This window comes from Tachyglossus aculeatus, chromosome 5, assembly GCF_015852505.1.
Source record: "Tachyglossus aculeatus isolate mTacAcu1 chromosome 5, mTacAcu1.pri, whole genome shotgun sequence".
Classification (NCBI taxonomy): Eukaryota; Metazoa; Chordata; class Mammalia; order Monotremata; family Tachyglossidae; genus Tachyglossus; species Tachyglossus aculeatus.
Window position 1 is genome coordinate 36,768,130 of NC_052070.1, and position 13,508 is coordinate 36,781,637.

At 45.5% G+C, this 13,508-nt stretch overlaps 1 protein-coding gene across 2 annotated transcripts in view; it reads right to left on the reverse strand.

Moving 5' to 3' along the window:
• CDC42 (cell division cycle 42) overlaps positions 1 to 5,407 on the reverse strand; it is a 62,439-nt gene extending 57,032 nt beyond the window's left edge. For both annotated transcript variants that reach the window (XM_038746263.1, XM_038746264.1), the window contains exon 1: positions 5,327 to 5,407. The gene's annotated coding sequence lies outside the window, so the exon portion shown is untranslated. The remainder of the gene's footprint in view (positions 1 to 5,326) is intronic.
• Between the last annotated feature and the right edge of the window lie 8,101 nt (positions 5,408 to 13,508).

Below are 13,508 nucleotides of genomic sequence, written 5' to 3' on the forward strand. Positions count from 1 at the left end.
GCGGGGAGGAGCCCCCCACCCCGAGTCCAAGGGCAATGAGGCCTAGAGGCGAGGCAGGCCGTCCCCTCCCTCCCTCCCTCTGCCCTTCCTCCTTGCCCTCCCCACAGCACCGGCGTCTGTTTGCACATATTTATCACTCTATTTTGCGAATGCTGTGTCTATAGCTATAATTCCATTTATCCCGATGGTATTGACACCCGGCTACCTGTTTTGTGGTCTGTCTCCCCCTTCTAGGCCGGGAGCCCGCTTTGGGGTCGGGACCGTCTGCTGCCCATTTGTACTTCCCAAGCGCTTAGTCCAGTGCTCTGCACACAGTCGGCGCTCAATAAACACTGGTCTGCTGTGGGACCCTGGGCAAGTCACTTAAGTTCTCTGTGCCTCAGTTCTCTCATCTGTAAAAGGGGGATAAGGACTGTGAGCCCCACGGGGGACAACCTGATTCCCTTGTATCTACCCCAGCGCTTGGAAGAGTGCCTGGCACATAGTAAGCGCTTAACAAATATTATTACTAGAGAATCAATCAATCGTATTTACTGAGTGCTTACTATGTGCAGAGCACTGCAGAGAAGCAGCGTGGCTCAGTGGAAAGAGCACAGGCTTTGGAGTCAGAGGTCACGGGTTCAAATCCCAATCCGCCAATAATAATAATAGTATTTCTTAAACGCTTATTATGTGCAAAGCACTGTTTTATCTGCACATAGTAAGCGCTCAATAAATACGATTGATTGATTGGGGAGATTACAAGGTGATCAAGTTGTCCCACAGGGGGCTCACAGTTTTAATCCCCATTTTACAGATGAGGGAACTGAGGCACAGTGACCTGCCCAAAGTCACACAGCTGACAGCGGAGCAGGAATCTGAACCCCTGACCTCTGACTCCAAAGCCCGTGCTCTTTCCACTGAGCCATGCAATTGTCAGCTGTGTGACTTTGGGGAAGTCACTTAACTTCTCTGGGCCTCAGTTCCCTCATCTGTGAAATGGGGATTAAGCCTGCGAGCCCCATGGGGGACAACCTGATTACCTTGTAACCTCCCCAGCGCTTAGAACAGTGCTTGGCACATAGTAATAAATAATAAATAATAATAATTATTATTATTATATTATTAATAAATGCCACCAAAAAAATACGATTGAGTGAATGAATAGGTGGGTGGGTGTGCCCTCCTTCCTTTCTCCCTTTGCCAGCCCACCCCCTCACCCACCCCCACGACTGAATGAATGAATGGTCTCCCTTCTCATCATTCATTCAGTCCACTGTGCTGACTATGTGCAGGGCACTGCACTGAGCGTTTGGGAAGGACAAGTCAGCCACAGAGAGGGATAATAATAATAATAATAATAATAATAATAATAATAGCATTTGTTAAGCGCTTACTATGTGCAAAGCACTGTTCTTTGGGGCCAATCCCTACCCCACAATGGCACCAGGGTCCAAAAGGGGGAGAACTGTACCACTGAACCACCAATGCGATTGTCTGTCTCCCCCTTCTAGCCTGTGAGCCCGTTGTGGGGTAGGGGTCATCTCTAGATGTTGCCAACTTGGACTTCCCAAGCGCTTAGTAATAATAATAATAATAATAATAATAACGGCATTAAGCGCTTACTATGTGCAAAGCACTGTTCTAAGTGCTGGGGAGGTTACAAGGTGATCAGGTTGTCCCACGGGGGGCTCACCATCTTAATCCCCATTTTCCAGATGAGGGAACTGAGGCCCAGAGAAGTGAAGTGACTCGCCCAAAGTCACACAGCTGACAAGTGGCGGAGCCGGCATTCGAACCCATGACCTCGGACTCCAAAGCCAGGGCTCTTTCCACGGAGCCACGCTGCTTCTCTGTACAGTGCTCTGCACACAGTAAGCGCTCAATAAATACGATTGAATGAAAGGGGGAGACAGACAACAAGTAGAGACCCAGACTGAGCCCCTTTCTTCCTCTCCCCCTCGTCCCCCTCTCCATCCCCCCATCTTACCTCCTTCCCTTCCCCACAGCACTTGTATATATGTTTTAACATATTTATCACTCTATTTATTTATTTATTTATTTTACTTGTACCTATCTATTCTATTTATTTTATTTTGTTAGTATGTTTGGTTTTGTTCTCTGTCTCCCCCTTCTAGACTGTGAGCCCGTTGTTGGGTAGGGACTGCCTCTGTATGTTGCCAGCCTGTACTTCCCAAGCGCTTAGTACAGTGCTCTGCACACAGTAAGTGTTCGATAAATATGATTGATTGATTGACTGATTGACAGAGAGGTCCCCTCTGCCCCCAATTCCTGCCTTCAGGGTGGGCCCCATCAGCTCGTCCCCCAGGACCCCTGACTTCCTCCCCTTAGCCCCCCAAGCAGGCCTCATTCATTCATTCAATCGGATTTATTAAGCGCTTACTGTGTGCAGAGCACTGTACTAAGCGCTTGGGAAGTACACGTTGGCCACACATAGAGACGGTCCCTACCCAACAGCGGGCTTACAGTCTAGAAGGGGGAGACAGACAACAAAACAAAACATATTACCCAAATAAAATAAATAGAATAGAAAATATGGACAAGTAAAATAGAGTAATAAATCTGTACAAACATATATACAGGTGCTGTGGGGAGGGGAAGGAGGTAAGGCAGGGGAGATGGGGGGAGAGGAAGGAGGGGAATCAGTCTGGGAAGGCCTCCTGGAGGAGGTGAGCTCTCAGTAGTCATTCATTCATTCAATCATATTTATTGAGCGCTTCCTGTGTGCAGAGCACCGTGCTAAGCGCTTGGGAAGTACAAGTTGGCAACATATAGAGACGGTCCCTACCCAACAGTGGGCTCACAGTCTAGAAGGGGGAGAAGGACAACAAAACATGTTCACCAAATGAGATAAATCGAATAGTAAATATGGACAAGTAAAATAGAGTAATAAATCTGTACAAGCATATATACAGGTGCTGTGGGGAAGGAGGTAAGGCGGCGGGTGGGGGGGGATGGCGGGAAGAGGAAGGGGGGGAATCAGTCTGGGAAGGCCTCCTGGAGGAGGTGAGCTCTCAGCAGTCATTCATTCAATCGTATTTATTGAGCGCTTCCTGTGTGCAGAGCACTGTACTAAGTGCTTGGGAAGTACAAGTTGGCAACACACGGAGACGGTCCCTACCCAACCGCGGGCTCACAGTCTAGAAGGGGGAGACAGACAACAAAACATATTAACAAAATAACATAAATAGAATTAGGAGAGCTGGCCCCCATGAGCTCTAAGCCGGTCCCCCGGGGCCCTCGACATCCTCCCCGTAGCCCAAGGCCTCAGCAGGCCTCATTCACTCAATCATTCATTCAATCGTATTTATTCATTCATTCAATAGTATTTATTGAGTGCTTCCTGTGTGCAGAGCACCGTACTAAGCGCCTGGGAAGCCCAAGTGGGCCACACAGAGACGGTCCCTACCCAACAGCGGGCTCACAGTCTATAAGGGGGACAACAAAACACGTTCACCAGATAAAATAAATGGAATAGTAAGTATGGACAAGAAAAATAAAGAGAGTAATAAATGTGTCCAAGCATAGATAGAGGAGCTGAGGGGAAGGAGGTAAGGCGATGGGGAGGGGGGGAGGAAGGAGGGGAATCAGTCTGGGAAGGCCTCCTGGAGGAGGTGATCTCTCAGTAGTCATTCATTCATTCAATCGTATTTATTGAGCACTTCCTGTGTGCAGAGCACCGTACTAAGCGCTTGGGAAGCCCAAGTTGGCCACACAGAGACGGTCCCTACCCAACAGCAGGCTCACAGTCTAGATGGGGGACAACAAAACATGTTCACCAGATAAAATAAATGGAATAGTAAGTACGGACAAGTGAAATAAATAGAGTAATAAATGTGTCCAAGCATCTATAAAGGAGCTGAGGGGAAGGAGGTAAGGCGATGGGGAGGAGGGAGGGGACTGGGCCCCACATAGGGAGGGTCCCTACCCAACAGCGGGCTCACAGTCTAGAAGGGGAACAACAAAACATGGTCAGCAGATAAAATAAATGGAATAGTAAGTACGGACAAGTAAAATAAATGGAGTAATAAATGTGTCCAAGCATCTATAAAGGAGCTGAGGGGAGGAGGTAAGGCGATAGGGAGGGGGAGAGGAAGAAGGGGAATCAGTCTGGAAAGGCCTCCTGGAGGAGGTGAGCTCTCAGTATTCATTCATTCATTCAATCGTATTTATTGAGCGCTTCCTGTGTGCAGGGCACCGTACTAAGCGTTTGGGAAGCCCAAGTGGGCCACACATAGGGACGGTCCCTACCCAACGGCGGGCTCACAGTCTAGAGGGGGGACAACAAAACATGGTCACCAGATAAAATAAATGGAATAGTAAGTATTGACAAGTAAAATAAAGAGAGTAATAAATGTGTCCAAGCATACATAGAGGAGCTGGGGGGAAGGAGGTAAGGCGATGGGGAGGAAGGAGGGGATTGGGCCCCACATAGGGAGGGTCCCTACCCAACAGCGGGCTCACAGTCTAGAAGGGGGACAACAAAACATGGTCAGCAGGTAAAATAAATGGAATAGTAAGTATGGACAAGTAAAATCAATGGAGTAATAAATGTGTCCAAGCATATATAGAGGAGATGAGGGGAGGAGGTAAGGCGATGGGGAGGGGGAGAGGAAGAAGGGGAATCAGTCTGGAAAGGCCTCCTGGAGGAGGTGAACTCTCAGTAGTCATTCATTCATTCAATCGTATTTATTGAGCGCTTCCTGTGTGCAGAGCACCGTACTAAGCGCTTGGGAAGTCCAAGTGGGCCACACATAGGGACGGTCCCTACCCAACAGCGGGCTCACAGTCTAGAAGGGGGACAACAAAACATGGTCACCAGATCAAATAAATGGAATAGTAAGTACGGACAAGTGAAATAAATGGAGTAATAAATGTGTCCAAGCATCTATAGAGGAGCTGAGGGGAAGGAAGTAAGGCGATGGGGAGGAGGGAGGGGATTGGGCCCCACATAGGGAGGGTCCCTACCCAACAGTGGGCTCACAGTCTAAAAGGGGGACAACAAAACATGGTCAGCAGGTAAAATAAATGGAATAGTAAGTACGGACAAGTAAAATAAATGGAGTAATAAATGTGTCCAAGCATCTATAGAGGAGCTGAGGGGAAGGAAGTAAGGCGATGGGGAGGAAGGAATGGCCCCCAATGGGTTCCTCCCCGCCCAGGCTGGGGTGGGCCCCGCTGGTTTCCCCCTTCCCGGCCCCGGGGTGGGTTGGGGGTGACGGAGCCGTTGCCCCCCAAACCCCCCGGGGTCAGAGGTCAGAGGTCGCTGACCTTTCCCCCACCCCCACCCCCACCCAAGGAGGCCCAGGCCCGGGCCCTCGCTCACCTCCCCTTCTCGGCCGGGGCGTTGGCAGCTCCGCACGGGGTCTCCTCGGCTGCCGACGCAGGGGCACGCACGGCGTCGTGACGTCACCGCGCACGCACGCCCGCACACGCGGAAGGGGGGGGGCGGCCGCGCTCGGGCATGCGCACTCCGACCCGACCCGCCCGCCGCCTAGTATTCATTCATTCATTCCACCGTATTGATGCTAAGCGCTTGGGAACTACAGGGCCATCATTCATTCATTCAGTCGCATTTAGTGAGCGTTTACTGGTGTGCACAGCACTGTGCTAAGCACTTGGGAGCTAAAAGGCCATCATTCATTCATTCAGTCGTATTTGGTGGGCGTTTACTGGGGTGCACAACACTGTGCTAAGCGCTTGGGAACTACAAGGCCATCATTCATTCATATTTAGTGGGCGTTTACTTGTGTGCACAGCACTGTGCTAAGCGCTTGGGAGCTACAAGGCCATCATTCATTCTTTCAGTGGTATTTAGTGGGCGTTTACTGGTGTGCACAGCACTGTGCTAAGCGCTTGGGAGCTACAAGGCCATCATTCATTCATATTTAGTGGTGGTTTACTTGTGTGCGCAGCACTGTGCTAGGCGCTTGGGAACTACAAGGCCATCATAGATTCATTCAGTCGTATTCAGTGGGCGTTTGTGTGCACAGCACTGTGCTAAGCGCTTGGGAACTACAAGGCCATCATTCATTCATTCATTCATATTTAGTGGGCGTTTACTGGTGTGCACAGCACTGTGCTAAGCGCTTGGGAACTACAAGGCCATCATTCATTCATATTTAGTGGGCGTTTACTTGTGTGCACAGCACTGTGCTAAGCGCTTGGGAGCTACAAGGCCATCATTCATTCATTCAGTGGTATTTAGTGGTCGTTTACTGGCAGGCACAGCACTGTGCTAAGCGCTTGGGAGCTACAAGGCCATCATTCATTCATATTTAGTGGGCGTTTACTTGTGTGCACAGCACTGTGCTAAGCGCTTGGGAGCTACAAGGCCATCATTCATTCATTCACTCGTATTTAGTGGGCGGTTACTGGTGGGCACAGCACTGTGCTAAGCGCTTGGGAGCTACAAGGCCATCATTCATTCATATTTAGTGGGCGTTTACTTGTGTGCATAGCACTGTGTTAAGCGCTTGGGAACTACAAGGCCATCATTCATTCATTCAGTGGTATTTAATGGGCGTTTACTGGTGGGCACAGCACTGTGCTAAGCGCTTGGGAACTACAAGGCCATCATTCATTCATATTTAGTGGGCGTTTACTGGTGGGCACAGCACTGTGCTAAGCGCTTGGGAACTACAAGGCCATCATTCATTCATTCAGTCGTATTTAGTGGGCGTTTACTGGTGGGCACAGCACTGTGCTAAGCACTTGGGAGCTACAAGGCCATCATTCATTCATATTTAGTGGGCGTTTACTGGTGGGCACAGCACTGTGCTAAGCGCTTGGGAACTACAAGGCCATCATTCATTCATTCAGTCGTATTTAGTGGGCGTTTACTGGGGTGCACAGCACTGTGCTAAGCGCTTGGGAGCTACAAGGCCATCATTCATTCATATTTAGTGGGCGTTTACTTGTGTGCACAGCACTGTGCTAAGCGCTTGGGAACTACAAGGCCATCATTCATTCATTCATTCATATTTAGTGGGCGTTTACTGGTGGGCACAGCACTGTGCTAAGCGCTTGGGAACTACAAGGCCATCATTCATTCATTCAGTCGTATTTAGTGGGCGTTTACTGGTGGGCACAGCACTGTGCTAAGCACTTGGGAGCTACAAGGCCATAATTCATTCATATTTAGTGGGCGTTTACTTGTGTGCACAGCCCTGTGCTAAGCGCTTGGGAACTACAAGGCCATCATTCATTCAGTGGTATTTAATGGGCGTTTACTGGTGTGCACAGCACTGTGCTAAGCGCTTGGGAGCTACAAGGCCATCATTCATTCATTCATTCATATTTAGTGGGCGTTTACTGGTGGGCACAGCACTGTGCTAAGCGCTTGGGAGCAAAAAGGCCATCATTCATTCATTCAGTGGTATTTAGTGGTCGTTTACTGGCAGGCACAGCACTGTGCTAAGCGCTTGGGAGCTACAAGGCCATCATTCATTCATATTTAGTGGGCGTTTACTTGTGTGCACAGCACTGTGCTAAGCGCTTGGGAACTACAAGGCCATCATTCATTCATTCAGTCGTATTTAGTGAGCATTTACTGGGGTGCACAACACTGTGCTAAGCGCTTGGGAACTACAAGGCCATCATTCATTCATCATCATCATCATCAATCGTATTTATTGAGCGCTTACTATGTGCAGAGCACTGTACTAAGCGCTTGGGAAGTACAAGTTGGCAACATATAGAGACAGTCCCTACCCAACAGTGGGCTCACAGTCTAAAAGGGGGTCATTCATTCATTCAGTCGTATTTAGTGGGCGGTTACTGGGGTGCACAACACTGTGCTAAGCGCTTGGGAACTACAAGGCCATCATTCATTCATTCAGTCGTATTTAGTGGGCGTTTACTGGCGTGCACAGCACTGTGCTAAACGCTTGGAAACTACAAGGCCATCATTCATTCATATTTAGTGGGCGTTTACTGGCGGGCACAGCACTGTGCTAAGCGCTTGGGAACTACAAGGCCATCATTCATTCATTCAGTCGTATTTAGTGGGCGTTTACGGGCGGGCGCAGCACTGTGCTAAGCGCATGGGAACTTCAAGGCCATCATTCATTCATTCAGTCGTATTTAGTGGGCGTTTACTAGCGGGCACAGCACTGTGCTAAGCGCTTGGGAACTACCAGGCCATCATTATTATTACAAGTCGGCATAAAGATAGTATTCAGCGCTTAGCACAGTGCTTTGCATATAATAAGCGCTTAACAAAATACCATCATCGTTATTATTATAAGTGCTTACTATTCATTCATTCAATCGTCTTTATTGAGCGCTTAATAAATGCCATTATCATTATTATTATTAAATGCCAATATTATTATTAGGCTTTGCACATTGTAAGCGTTTAACAAAATACCATCATTATTATTATTATAAGTGCTTACTATTCATTCATTCATTCAATCGTATTTATTGAGCGCTTAATAAATGCCATTATCATTATTATTATTGAATGCCATTATTATTATTATGCTTTGCACATAGTAAGTGCTTAACAAAATACCATCATTATTATTATTATTTTAAGTGCTTACTATTCATTCATTCAATCGTCTTTATTGAGCGCTTAATAAATTCCATTATCATTATTATTATTAAATGTCATTATTATTATTATGCTTTGCACATAGTAAGCGCTTAACAGAATACCACCATTATTATTATTATAAGTGCTTACTATTCATTCATTCATTCAATCATATTTATTGAGCGCTTAATAAATGCCATTATTATTATAAGTGCTTACTATTCATTCATTCATTCATTCAATCGTGTTTATTGAGCGCTTAATAAATGCCATTATAATTATTATAAGTGCTTACTATCAATCAATCATATTTATTGAGCGCTTACTGTGTGCAGAGCACTGGACTAAGCTCTTGGGAAGTCCAAGTTGGCAAGATATAGAGATGATCCCTACCCAACAGTGGGCTCACAGTCTAGAAGGGGGAGACAGACAACAAAGCAAAACATATTAACTAAATAGAATAAATATGTACAAACATATATACAGTGAGCGTTTACTGTGTGCAGAGCACTGTGCTAAGCGCTTGGGAACTACAAGGCCATCATTCATTCATTCAATCATATTTATTGAGCGCTTACTGAGTGCAGAGCACTGGACTAAGCGCTTGGGAAGTACAAATTGGCAACATCTAGAGACGGTCCCTACCCAACAGTGGGCTCACGGTCTAGAAGGGGGAGACAGACAACAAAGCAAAACATTCACAAAATAAAATAAATAGAATAAATATGTACAAGTAAAATAAATAGAGTAATAAATACGCACAATATTATATTATAATATATACAGTGAGCGTTTACTCTGTGTAGAGCCCTGTGCTAAGCGCTTGGGAACTACATGGCCATCATTCATTCATTCAGTCATATTTATTGAGCGCTTACTGTGTGCAGAGCACTGGACTAATAATGTTGGTATTTGTTAAGCTCCCCGTGGGACAACCTGATCACCTTGTATCCTTCCTGGTGCTTAGAACAGTGCTTTGCTCATAGTAAGTGCTTAATAAATGCCATTATTATTATTATTATTATTAAATGCCATTATTATTATTATAAGTGCTTACTATTCATTCATTAATTCATTCAATTGTATTTATTGAGCACTTAATAAATGCCATTATTATTATAAGTGCTTACTATTCATTCATTCATTCAATCAATCGTATTTATTGAGCGCTTAATAAATGCCATTATTATTAGTAAAAGGGCTTACTATTCATTAATTCATTCAATCGTATTTATTGAGCGCTGACTGTGCAGAGCACTGTGCTAAGTGCTTGGGAAGTACAAGTCGGCGTGGGAAGTACAAGGCCATCATTATTACAAGTCGGCATAAAGATGATATTCAGCGCTTAGCACCGTGCTTTGCACATAGTAAGCGCTTAATAAATGCCATTATTATTATTATAAGTGCTTACTATTCATTCAATCGTATTTATTGAGTGCTTACTTGTGTGCAGAGCACTGTACTAAGCGCTTGGGAAGTACAAGTTGGCAACATATGGAGACAGTCCCTACCCAACAGTGGGCTCACGGTCTAGAAGGGGGAGACAGACAACAAAACAAAACATACTAGCATACTAACATATTTCAAATATATCAAAAGCTGCAAGGAAATCAGTAGGGCTACTTGATCACCAAGGGATAAAAGATATATTCAGGGATGAAAAGTATTATTATTATCATTATTATTATTAAATGCCATCATTATTATTATTATAAGCGCTTACTATTCATTCATTAATTCATTCAATCGTATTTATTGAGCGCTTAATAAATGCCATTATTAGTAAAAGGGCTTACTATTCATTAATTCATTCAATCGTATTTATTGAGCGCTGACTGTGCAGAGCACTGTGCTAAGTGCTTGGGAAGTACAAGTCGGCGTGGGAAGTACAAGGCCATCATTATTACAAGTCGGCATAAAGATGATATTCAGCGCTTAGCACCGTGCTTTGCACATAGTAAGCGCTTAATAAATGCCATTATTATTATTATAAGTGCTTACTATTCATTCAATCGTATTTATTGAGTGCTTACTTGTGTGCAGAGCACTGTACTAAGCGCTTGGGAAGTACAAGTTGGCAACATATGGAGACAGTCCCTACCCAACAGTGGGCTCACGGTCTAGAAGGGGGAGACAGACAACAAAACAAAACATACTAGCATACTAACATATTTCAAATATATCAAAAGCTGCAAGGAAATCAGTAGGGCTACTTGATCACCAAGGGATAAAAGATATATTCAGGGATGAAAAGTATTATTATTATCATTATTATTATTAAATGCCATTATTATTATTATAAGCGCTTACTAGTCATTCATTAATTCATTCAATCGTATTTATTGAGCGCTTAATAAATGCCATTATTAGTAAAAGGGCTTACTATTCATTAATTCATTCAATCGTATTTATTGAGCACTGTTATAAACACTTGGAAATAACAATACAACAGAACTAGCAGTCACGTTCCCTGCCCTTAATGAGCTTTTGGTCTAGAGTGGGGGATGGACATTACTATGAATAAATAATGCCATTGATTGATTGATGAAAAGGTGATTGCCAAGAAGTTCAATAAATTATTTAGTGTGGTCTTTAAGGAGGAAGATGTTAGAGAGAAGCCCGCTCCCAAATTGTTTCCTTTGGTAGGCAGATGGATGTAATTGGGGTGATCATATCAGCTGTTTTAGACCAAACTGATACATGTGGTAAATAAATCATCAGGTCCAGATAGCATCCAGCTGAGAGGAAAGAGGGGAATATGAGGAATTCCTGGGAAAACTGAGCAACCTGTCTTGGAAAATGGCCTCTATAATAATAATAATAATAGCATTTATTAAGCACTTACTATGTGCAAAGCACTGTTCTAAGCGCTGGGGAGGTTATAAGGTGATCAGGTTGTCCCACGGGGGGGCTCACAGTCTTCATCCCCATTTTACAGATGAGGGAACTGAGGTGCGGAGAAGTGAAGTGACTTGCCCAAAGTCACACAGCTGACAAGTGGCGGAGTCGGGATTTGAACCCATGACCTCTGACTCCAAAGCCCGGGCTCTTCCCACTGAGCCACGCTGCTTCTCCTTCTTCCAACGGGCCAGAAGACTATCAGGACAACAATTGAGAACAATCAGTCAGTGGTATTTATTGAGCACCTCCTGGATGTGGAGAAGCAGCGTGGTTCAGTGGAAAGAGCCCGGGCTTTGGAGTCAGAGTTCATGGGTTCAAATCCCACCTCTGGCAATTGTCAGCTGTGTCACTTCATCATCAATCGTATTTATTGAGCGCTTACTGTGTGCAGAGCACTGTACTAAGCGCTTGGGCACTTAACTTCTCTGTACCTCAGTTCCCTCATCTGTAAAATGGGGATGAAGACTGTGAGCCCCCCCGTGGGACAACCTGATCACCTTGTATCTCCCCCAGCGCTTAGAACAGTGCTGTGCACGTAGTAAGCGCTTAACAAACAAATGCCACTATTATTATTCCTGCGCTCTAGCCATTAGGCTGTACTGCTTGAGGTGGGTGGAATTGGGGAGGAAAAGGGTTCCAGGCTACTGGAGCCTCAGTTCCCTCATCTGTAAAAATGGGGATTAAGACTGTGAGCCCCCCGTGGGACAACTTGATCACGTTGTATCCCCCCAGCGCTTAGAACAGTGCTTTGCACGTAGTAAGCGCTTAACAAATGCCATCATTATTATTACTAGCATGAGCCAGAAGTTGAAGGTAAGGGAGTGGAGCAGCCCCCCTTTTAGACTGTGAGCCGGGTCTCTCTTAAGCGCTTAGTACAGTGCTCGGCACACAGTAAGCACTCAATAAATACGATTGATTGATTGATTGACAACCTGATCACCTTGGAACCTTCCCAGCGCTTAGAACAGTGCTTTGCACTTAATAAATGCCATTATTATTATATGTCGCCAACTTGTACTTCCCAAACGCTTAGTACAGTGCTCTGCACACAGTACACGCTCAATAAATACCACTGAATGAGTGAATAATGGATAGAGCACGAGCCTGGGAGCCAGAAGGATCTGGGTTCCAATCCCAACGCCGCCACTGGTCCGCTGTGTGACTTTGGGAAGCAGCGAAGAGAAGCAGCGTGGCTCAGTGGAAAGAGCCCGGGCTTTGGAATCAGAGGTCATGAGTTCGAATCCTGGCTCCACCACAAATCTGCTGTGTGACCTTGGGCAAGTCACTTAACTTCTCTGAGCCTCAGTTACCTCATCTGTAAAAATGGGGATTAAGACTGTGAGCCCCACGTGGGACAACTTGATCACATTGTATCCCCCCAGCGCTTAGAACAGTGCTTTGCACATAGTAAGCGCTTAACAAATGCCATTATTATTATTATTATTATTATTTGGGCAAGTCACTTCACTTCTCTATGCCTCAGTTACCTCATCTGTATAAAGGGGATTGAGACTGAGAGCCCCGTGGGACAGGGACTGTGTCCAATCTGATTATCTTGTACCTCTTCCCCTATCTCGTAACTCTTCCTACAGTGACTGGAACATAGTAAGCGCTTAATAAATGCCATAAAAAAAAAGGAGCCAAGAGTGGGAGCTGGAGGAGTAGAGGAAGAGAGTTGATAATAATAATAATAATAATAATGATGGCATTTATTAAGCGCTTACTATGTGCAAAGCACTGTTCTAAGCGCTGGGTTGATGTACGTGTAAACTGGAGAGACCTATTGGCCAGCCTGGTAAGGAGATTCTGTTTGATGCGGAGGGCAACCAAAGGAAGGATTTAAGAAGCAGCGTGGCTCGGTAGAAAGAGCCCGGGCTTTGGAGTCAGAGGTCGTGGGTCTAATCCCAACTCCGTCATTTATCAGCTGTGTGGCTTCGGGCAAGTCACTTCACTTGATCGCCTTGTATCCCCCCCCCCCCAGCGCTTAGAACAGTGCTTTGCACATAGCAAGTGCTTAACAAATGCCATCGTTATTACTATTATTCTCTGTGCCTCAGGTATCTCA